Here is a 9,581-nt window from a genome sequence, read left to right on the forward strand (position 1 = left end):
TGTCCTAATATTTTTGAGTGGTAACATTCAACTCAGAACCAGGTCCATTGAGGCTGAAGAGGAGCTCATGTTGAGTACATCTTTTGGCGAAATCCGTACGTGGTGGGGAGAACTCAGGATGGGGCGACAGCACATCAAATGATGGGGACCAATGAGGTCACACTATGCCAGCTATCAAAGCCAGGATGCCACTCTTGATGGCAATCATTCCAAATGCAGGTGATCTGACAGGAATTCAAACAAAAAAGAGTAATGGAGATACAAGCTTGAGGGGATGCTCTGATGAAAACCCAGCAAAATTCTGGGGCTTGGAAGAGCCATTGCCGGGAATGCAGAAGGAAGTGGGCTTTCAAAACGACTGAATCAAGAGAAAGCCATGGTGATGGTGAGTCAAGCTCAGGGAACAGTTCTCTTTCAAAAGCCTGGGTTTTGGCCCATTTTTTAATCCAAGCCCTGTTTCTGTTTTATGTGCTTTTCTTACTGCATGCCCCAACCCACCATTAGAATTCCTTTCTATCTTCCTTTCTTCCAGCTGGTCCAATGGAGGGAAATTGCTACACCCTAATCTCATTTTGCTGGCACTTTGGCTGTTTGCTTTTGGGTCCTGGTCCAGCTCTAGCACCACGATGAAATTAAATTAATAAGCACACACACCTCCAGCCAGTCTAAGGAGAAACTGTGGCAGCGAACGCTTTGCCTCAGCGCTGCATGGTTCTTTCTTTCCTGACGTTCTCTTCTGGTGTCTTGTTTGCTGCCTTCTCCCAGCCAACAGCTGCTTTTGGGAATGGTGTTCTGACTGTGTTTCCTCTCCCAGGGACGTTTGCATTTTAACAGGAACTAAGCTTTCTGACAAGAGAATGCTTTGGTTGTTTATGACATTTCAGACAAAAGCGAGATGGTGACGGCTGGCAGCGGGTGGGCTTTCTAATTTTCATCCTTGCATTTTTACCGCTCCCTGATCCCCATGCAAACCACTTCCAGCCCCAAACCTAGTCCTCTCAAGCGTGTCTGAACAATGTAAATCGTCCCACCGTTTCCTCACTATTAAAGTAAAAAACTGGATATCATCCCTGAGTCCTTCCTTTTCCTCATCCCACGTCCAGTCCGTAGGCATGTCTTGTCATTCGTCCTGTTCTTCATTATCTAAACTCCATTCACTTCTCCGACTTCCACGGTCATCTGGTCCATGCCATCATCGCCTCTACCTGGACCAGCCCTTTGCAAGTGATTCACTAGTCATCAACTTCTATGCCACCCTTCCACCACCACCGCCAGTTCCTCCTTACACAGCAGCCTTTAGAACATATATCACCTCATGCCATCCACCTGCTTGAGGCCACTCAGGACTTGCATGGAGAATAAAATTCAAACTCCTTACCAGGGAGTCATGGGTTGAATCATGTCCCACTAAAATGTATACGTTGGAATCCTAACCCCCTAGTACCTCAGAATGTGACCTTATTTGGAAACAGGGTTGCTGAAGATGTAATTCACTAGGTTAAGATGAGGGCAGGGTGGAGTAGGATGGGCCCCCGATCCAACATGATGGGTGCCCTCATAAGAAGATGGCCAGGTGAAGACACAGACACCCAGGGAGAACACCATGCGACGGTGGAGGTAGGTTGGAGCGATGCGGCTGCAAGTCGAGGGATGCCAAAGACAGCCGGCAGCCCACCAGAAACTACAAAGAGGCAAAGAAGGACTCCCCCAGAGGGGGATCACAGCTCAGCTGACCTCTTCATTTCAGCCTCCACAGCTGTCAGACAGTAAATTTCGGTTGTTCAGAGCCACCTGTTTTGTGGTTACTTTGTTAGAGCAGCCCCGAGAAGCTAGCACACATGGCTTCTAAGAACCTGTTTGATGAGGTTTCTGGCTGCTTCACCAAACTCCTTTTATGCCATGTCACCCTTACTCCAGCCACGCTGGGTTTCTCTTCACATTCTAGAACACAGTTGGCCCATGTTGCCTTTAAGGCTTTTGCATGGACTGGTCCTTTTCCACAGAACACTGTTCTTCCTGCTCTTCTTGTAATTGGCATGTCCTTATCTTTGCGGTTTTGCTTTCAATGTCACCACTTCTGAGAGGCCTTCCAAGGCCATCCTACCTACATAGGTTTCCCTTACAGCACTCATCTCCACCTAAAATTGTTTAATTTTTGAAGCTGTTTGTTGACTTTATGCTGCCCCTAGACTATAAGCTGCACAAATGGCATGGACAGTTGTGGGCCTGCTGTTCTAAGCCAAGCTCACGGTCACTGTCTTGAAAGAATTTGTTCATCCTTGGCATTTCACACACTGCTCAGCACACCGAAGGTGCTCAGTAAATTTTTTGGATGAATGAATGAATGCTATGTTTAAAGGCACATACTGCCATGTCTCTCTTTATTGGTGGAAGGAGCACCTGCTGTGAAGCACGGAAGGGCTGATCAATGCAGGAAACAGCATGCTTTTGTTGGAATCAGAAGTAGAGTTGGAAACCAGGCCTCTGAGACTTAAAACTCATGCTTTTTCTGACCAGCTCACGCTGAGCATATCATAAAAATCTGGTTATGTATCACATTTTTATAAATCAAGTCATCTTTTAAAATACTGAGGGAGCTGGCCACCTAAAAGGAATCCTGAAGTGAGCCAATCTGTAAAACGAGTGACAATCTCCTAACTCATAATCTATGAAAACTCCGCTTGGTGGTCCCTGAGGCAGTTGGTGTCAAGGCACAACCGTGACTCCCGCCTCTGAAAACACGATGCTTATTTGTAGCACCTGCTCCGAGATGGACGAGTTTTCAACACAAACGCTGTGCCTTCACCCCCGTTTCAGGGCTGGATGCCAAAGACAATGAGCTGCCCCACAAAACCACCCACCAGCTGTCTGATTTGAGAGCTGGTGGTGACTCTTTTTTCTTTTTTTTTTTTTTTAATTTTGCTAATTTGGAAATCTCCCAGCACCTTGTTAATTTGGCTCTCTGGGGAAAATGAGATCATCAATTCACCTCCGTCGAGGGAGAATGATGGATGACTGCACGGCCTATCCTTTAAGCAAGGCTCCTCACTCCCCATGCTGCGCCATGGTTGACTTCCACAGTGCCTCAACCCATCACGCTCTCCATTCCCTCGCACCCCTTCCCTGGCACTCTTCAGGAAGGAGATATGATGGCGTGTTCCCTGAGACCTTGCCTTCAGGAAAGGGGAGGCAGCAGGGTCAGGGTGGCCCTGCTCACACTCCCAGCAGCAGAAGCCCCTGCCCTTGTGGAGGTTGAGAGGCTGGCAGAGTTTCCTGAGGGCCTGGGTGACTTAGAGAGCAACCAGCCCCAGGACTGGAGGAGCACAGGCTGTGGTTTCTCAAATAGGCCACTGAGAAAGGGGCTTTCATCCTCTACCCCGTAAGCTCCAAGGGGCAGGGGTCTTCCCTCTTCTGTACCTAGAATAATGTCTGGCACACAACAGGGACATCTTTGTTGACTGAAGGAAAGAAAGAATGAATTGGGGGGAGGGCATAGTCAGTGGTAGAGTGCGTGCTTAGCATGCACGAGGTCCTGGGTTCAATCCCCAGCATCTCCATGAAAAAAAAGAATTTTAAAAAATGAATGAATGAATAAGCGTACATGCTTCCCACCAGCCATATAAAGCAGCTTAGATGTGACACACCCTTCTCTGAAGTGGCGGTTTCCTCCGGCTCTAAGCTCAGAGCGCTGCTCACTGTATCACCCATCTAGATCCAGCAGATTGAATCCTGGTTCAAACCTCTCCTGTCACTGCACTGTGGCCTAGTGCAGCGCTTTGCATAAAGCAGGCTCCAGTAAACACTTGTGGAATGAGCATGTTCCAGACTCCCGGGTGGGATGAGGACACAGAGAAAAAGCACCAGTCTCCGGGCTCTGTTTATCTGGCTCTGTGTGGACAAAAAATATGGTCTTAGCTCCTTGGGAGGTTAAGCAAAGAGGAAAATATTAGAGTAGGCCTCCCACTGGCTACCACTTAGAAAACAGCTGTCCGGTGCCAGGCACTGTGTTAATATGCATTAAATATTTAACAGGATGTCAGACACACTTTTCCTGCGGTCCCAACCTTGGCAACTGGAGTGCAGAGCTGAGGCAAAGAGGCCTTAAGTCTCCCCAGTCTTAAAGATAGCAGACAGCACTTGCAGCCAGACACCTCCCTCGGGACTCTGCTAAAAGGTAGCTGAACCGGCTCCACTTGCCCTGTCCCTTCACTGTCACTCCAGCAACCCCCTTCCCAGCCTATAAAACAGAAGGAGAAAGGGAGGGGTGCCTGAGCTGCTGACTGGTGGGGAGATTTTGGCTCCTCCCTCTCCTTCCGGGAAGGAAGGAGAGAAGGGCATTCTCTCACTCCCACCCAGCCAGGTGAAGGGGGCAGTAAGGAAAATGTGCAGAAGTATTACGGGTGCCTCCAAGAAGGTGACCCTGGCATTTTCCTCCCAACTGATCATCTGTATGCCCTCTTCTGTGCTGCCATTAAGATGAGCAAAGTACTGAGAGAGTTCTTAAGAAAGCTGAGCATCCCAAGAGGCTGGGATCGCCCAAGAGCACACAGATTCACGTCTGCTGCTTCTTGCCCAGCAGAAGGCCTGTTGGACCAGGGGAGCTGACACAATGTCCTACTGTCCCTCCCCTTCCACCAGTTCCCTCTGGGTCTCAGAGGGTATGAAAGGCTCCCATGGCTTCACAAAGCAGAACGTAAAGGCTAGAGGGTCAGGAGGAGCTGGGAGGCTGCCCAGGCAGCTGCTGGATAGAGACAGGTGATGCCCCACTGGAGAGGGGTTGAGGGAAGGGAGGTATAGTTGCTCCTCTCTTAGAGGGTCTACGGTAACTGTGGGGCTACGGTGAAGCTGAACACTGTCCTCAAATAGCCAATATGTCAATAGAAGGGCACGCAAGAGTAAGTGACAACCCTAGACATTTCTCTTATTCCTGCCCTGACTCAAAACACCAGAGGAGTTCGAGCTCAGAAGAGGGCCAGGGTGGAGGTTTCCCAGAGGCAGATCACACATCCTCAGTGCCACTCCAAGGACCAGGGTAGGGGGAAGAATCACACAGAATCATACTTGAAGTCTCCCTTGAGTCATGAACCTGGAGGAGGGAGCCTCAAATTAGACTTGAGATTGGTGCTTTAAACTAGATGGATGGAATAATTTTAATAACAGAAGTTGCCAGGAAATAGTGGATTCTGTCCAAGACATCAATCAGGTATGAGCTTAAGGTACATGCCCCAGAGAGGGAGGGCAAGTCACCATGAGGCTTTTGGAGACAATGACTGGGGGAAAACAAAACTGTCCCATATTATACATTCTGAGCTCAGACTGTCTAATAAACTAGTTACACAAACATTATACTGCTGCATACTTACAGCAGCTGTATAAGATGTGATTGTACAATCCTCACCAAAAGGATGAGGAAACAGAGGGTTAGGGAGGTAAAACAATTGGCCAAAAGTAGGTATCAGTGCTCTCATCTTCTGCAGAACATTGCCTCCCAGGCAGATGCTACGGGATTTAGAGCATGGATTAGGGGCAAGGTCCCAACGGATTAGTGTTGTGGCACCACCAGGTCATGCCTTGACATTCTGGGCAAATGGACCTGAACCTCACCTTCTTCCTCTATAAAATGGGTATAGTACCTACCATCAAGGTACTGTGGGGATTTGATAAGGACACTTTTGCATAGGGCCTGGCAGCTAATGTACACTAACTACCAATTCTTTCAGCCTTTTCCTTTTATCTTTTTTTAAATTAAAGTATAGTTGATGTACAATACTATATAAACTACTGGTCTACAATATAGTGATTGACAGTTTTTAAAGGTTATACTCCATTTATAGTTCTTATAAAATATTGGCTATTTTCCTTGTGGTGTACAGTATGTCCTTGTAGCTTATTTTATACATAATAGTTTGCACCTTTTAATCCCCTACTACTATATTGCCCCCCCTTCCCTCTCCCCACTGGTAACCACCAGTTTGTTCTCTAGATCTGTGAGTCTGCTTCTTTTCTGTTATATTCACTAGTTTGTTGTATTTTTTAGATTCTCTGTATAAATGATATCATACAGTATTTGTCTTTCTCTGTCTGACTTACTTCACTTAGCATGATACTGTCCAAGTCCATTCATGTTGTTGCAGATGGCAAAATTTTATTCTTTTTATGGCTGAGTAGTATTTCGTTATTTATAGGCAGACAGATATAATAGATAAAGATATAAATACTACATCTTGTCTATCCACTCATCTATTGATAGACACTTATGTTGCTTCCATATCTTGGCTATTGTAAATAATGCTGCTATGAACATTGCTTTCAGCCTTTTTTCTGAACACCTAGTTTGAGGCACACCCTTCTCCCTTGGTCTCCTATAGCATCAGTAGACATTCTCACTGAACCCTTTACCTGCAGCACTTGGCACTTCCTACAAACTCCTTTGCAGCTGTTTTGTTTCCTTTCTATCTGATTACATCTCTCCCTAATTACACTACAAGCTACTTAAGGAGAGGGTACCAAATGCACACCTCTCTGTACGCTCTAGAGCATCTAGCCACATATACAGTAGGGGTTCAGTTAATCCACGCTTCTGCTGAAACAGCTGGGAAGACCTGAAGCCTATGGAGGAGAAAAAGGATGGTGATGAAAATACTGACAATAAGAACAACCAACTTACTGAGCACTGACTGTGTCAGGCATGGTACTAGGTGCTTTAAATGTATTCTCTCATAGACTCCTTTCATCTACCCCAGCTAAAAGGTTTTATTTATTGGTAAGTTAGTTGGTTGCTTTAACTAACACTTATCAAAAGCTTACCATATGCACAGACACTGTTCAAAGTGTATTATCCCATTTAGACCTTACTGCAAAGCTGTATAACATACTAGTATGCCCACTTTCCAGGTAGAAAAACAGAGGCATATACTGGTTAAATAGATTACTCAAAGTCACATAGCTAGAAAATGAAAGATTTAAAATTCAAATCCTCAAAATGTGTCTCCAAAGCACTGTCCTAACTCCTGTGCTATAGTGCTAACAGGAGAGGTGACTTGCCAAAGTGTGTGCAGCTAATAAATGAGAGTTTGGAGATTTGAACTCCCTGGCTCTTGAAGTCAGTTCCAAAGCAGGGTAGCAGAAGCAGGACTCCAAAGCAGCAATTTATAACTGCAGCATTTGCTTGTTTCAATCTGTGGAGCTCTTCCATAGGACAAGAGAGTTCATGGGTCCCTCTTCTAACCGCCTATACTTGTCAACCGAACCAGCTCTTCCTCAGACCTAGTGGAAAGAATGGTGAGGCTTGGGATGAGACAAGGAAAAACTCGCTAGTTATGACTGATCATAAATCAATTAATGTATACCACCAGAGATTAAATGCTATAATTTTAGGAATATTACCTCCTGGAGACCCATCCCTGATACCTTCCTCCTACACCCCCAAAGACTCCGTGCCTTTCTCAGATCAGCTCTCCCCCTGGCTTACCTCACAGTACAACTTCCTTTCACCATGTATGCAGTCCATTCTTTGCTCTGAAAGGGCACCCACCTAGCTGCTTCCCCTGGGCCTTGCAGATCCATCCCAGTGGCCCCAGTAGCCTCCCTCTCAACAATGACAAGAGTCCTGCCATAGAGCCCAGCTCCACACCAGCCAGCCCAGCACCTAATGGCCAATGCAACCCCACACGAGCCAGGAGAGAGAAACCAGACTTGCTAGTAACCAGGCTGGGCTGACTCAAAAACCCCATCGAGAAGCAGGTCTCAGGTGGAGGGTGACACTTCAACAGATTCACATTACCGTGAGCAGACAGGCTTCCGATCTCTCAGCCCTGGGCTTTCTCGGGGAGATGCTATACCCTGTTCTTGCAGAGCCCAGAAAAGGAGCCAGTACCCTTCAGAAACTCGGACTGACTGTGACCATTCAGATTCGTGCAAAAGTAGGAATGGGGTGGATAAGGGCGGCGGTGCAAATAACCATTAGTTTACCTTAAAGATTCTTTATTTGACCACAGGGCTCCTTGAAATATGATTTAGCTTCTATATAACTCCTCAAGAATGTGTATAAAATAAGGCATCTGGGTAATTTTCTGCTAGAATTAGTGTAAGGCTACATTCTTGGACCCAACTAATCATAGGGTAATTTCTCTTAAAACAAGAATGACACTGGATCTTGTGTTAGGAATCACTCTTCAGTCCAGTATTGCCTTCTTATGATTGAACTGGATAGAAATCTATTCATCTGTGAGTGGAATCTTCACTCCAGGAGACCTCACTCAACAACCATTACCTGAATGTTAGTATTTTGGTGGAGGATTCTTTTGTTCTTTCTCTTATTTGACTTTTTTCCCATCAAGTCTAGCCGACAAGACTCTGTCCAATGCATTGACTTGGATTAAGCATAATCTAGATTCTTCTCCTCCCTTTAAGAAGTCACAGTTCCAGAATTTTTCCTCAGTGGATGCAAAATTAACTTATTACCTTGGCTTCACCAACAAAGCTTTAGTCTAGGGGCTGTCCTCATTTCACTGTTTCATCATTGAGCACAGATAAGAGGGACATTCAAGTGTTTTCCTGAGCTTCATCCTGCTCCCAGCTACTCCCAGGTCACCCTATGGGGTTCATTCTTCCCTCCGCGATTCACACATGCCCGGAGTGAGAGTTGCTGGAGACAGGTTTTTACTTCTGATCAGCAGTCACAGATTTGTGACCTGATGCCTAAGTCCCTGTGGTTTGAAACATGTTGAGGGCCTAGCCTATGAGACATGAGACCTGTGTGAGTGCTTATTTATGAGCTGGGAATTATTCTGTATAAACCTCACAGCAATCCCAGGAGGAGGTACTATCATGGCCCCAGTTTATAAATGAAGGATCTGCAAAGTTTAGGCTATTTAGTGACTTGCCTAGGATCAACCGGTGGTGGCACCAAGTCTTAACCCAGGTGTGCTTGGTTCCACAGCCTTGGCCAGAACTCTCTCCATTTGGTGCTACAAAAAGCCTGTCCACCCAGGGAAGCACCTCTGGAGTGCACACACGTGACCTAGAGAGGAGGTTCAAACCTTAGCTATGTATGAGAATCACCTGGCATGCTTTTACTACTGATGTCCAGGCCCCAGCTCAGCCCAATGAAAGCACAATCTCTGGCAGTAGGACCCAGGCATCAGTATTTTTTAAACATCCCAGTGATTCTAGTGAGAAGCTGGTCGGAGAACCACTCACCCACAGGAAAGAACTGAACTCATGCTTATGAGAATGTTTGGAGTCTAGATCCCAGAGCTGATCTGAGTTCTAACAGCTTCAATAACTTACTGGTCTTGCTGCTGCTGTTCCAGAATCCCACACCTCCCTCTGCCCTCCAGAGAACCGGCAGATCTACCTCCTCCTATCTGGACTCTAAAATGTAACATCATGTTAGCTGTGTTCTCATTTCTCAGTTCTCAGCATCCAGTTGCTTACCTATCCTATGTGAATTCTTCTCCTGCATCCAGGCCCCCCCACAACATCCCTCTCCCAGGGTTGGTCACTCCCTCTTGTGTGCTCCCATGTCACCATGATCATCGACTCATACAGTACTTATCTCAATGTACTGTCACCATCTG

The 9,581-nt window shown here is 46.4% G+C and overlaps 1 protein-coding gene across 8 annotated transcripts in view; it reads right to left on the reverse strand.

The window, feature by feature from the left end:
• SLC8A3 (solute carrier family 8 member A3) overlaps window positions 1-9,581 on the reverse strand; it is a 141,311-nt gene that overhangs the window by 89,637 nt on the left and 42,093 nt on the right. The window lies entirely within an intron of this gene.

This window comes from Camelus ferus, chromosome 6 (genome assembly GCF_009834535.1).
Source record: "Camelus ferus isolate YT-003-E chromosome 6, BCGSAC_Cfer_1.0, whole genome shotgun sequence".
Lineage (NCBI taxonomy): Eukaryota > Metazoa > Chordata > Mammalia > Artiodactyla > Camelidae > Camelus > Camelus ferus.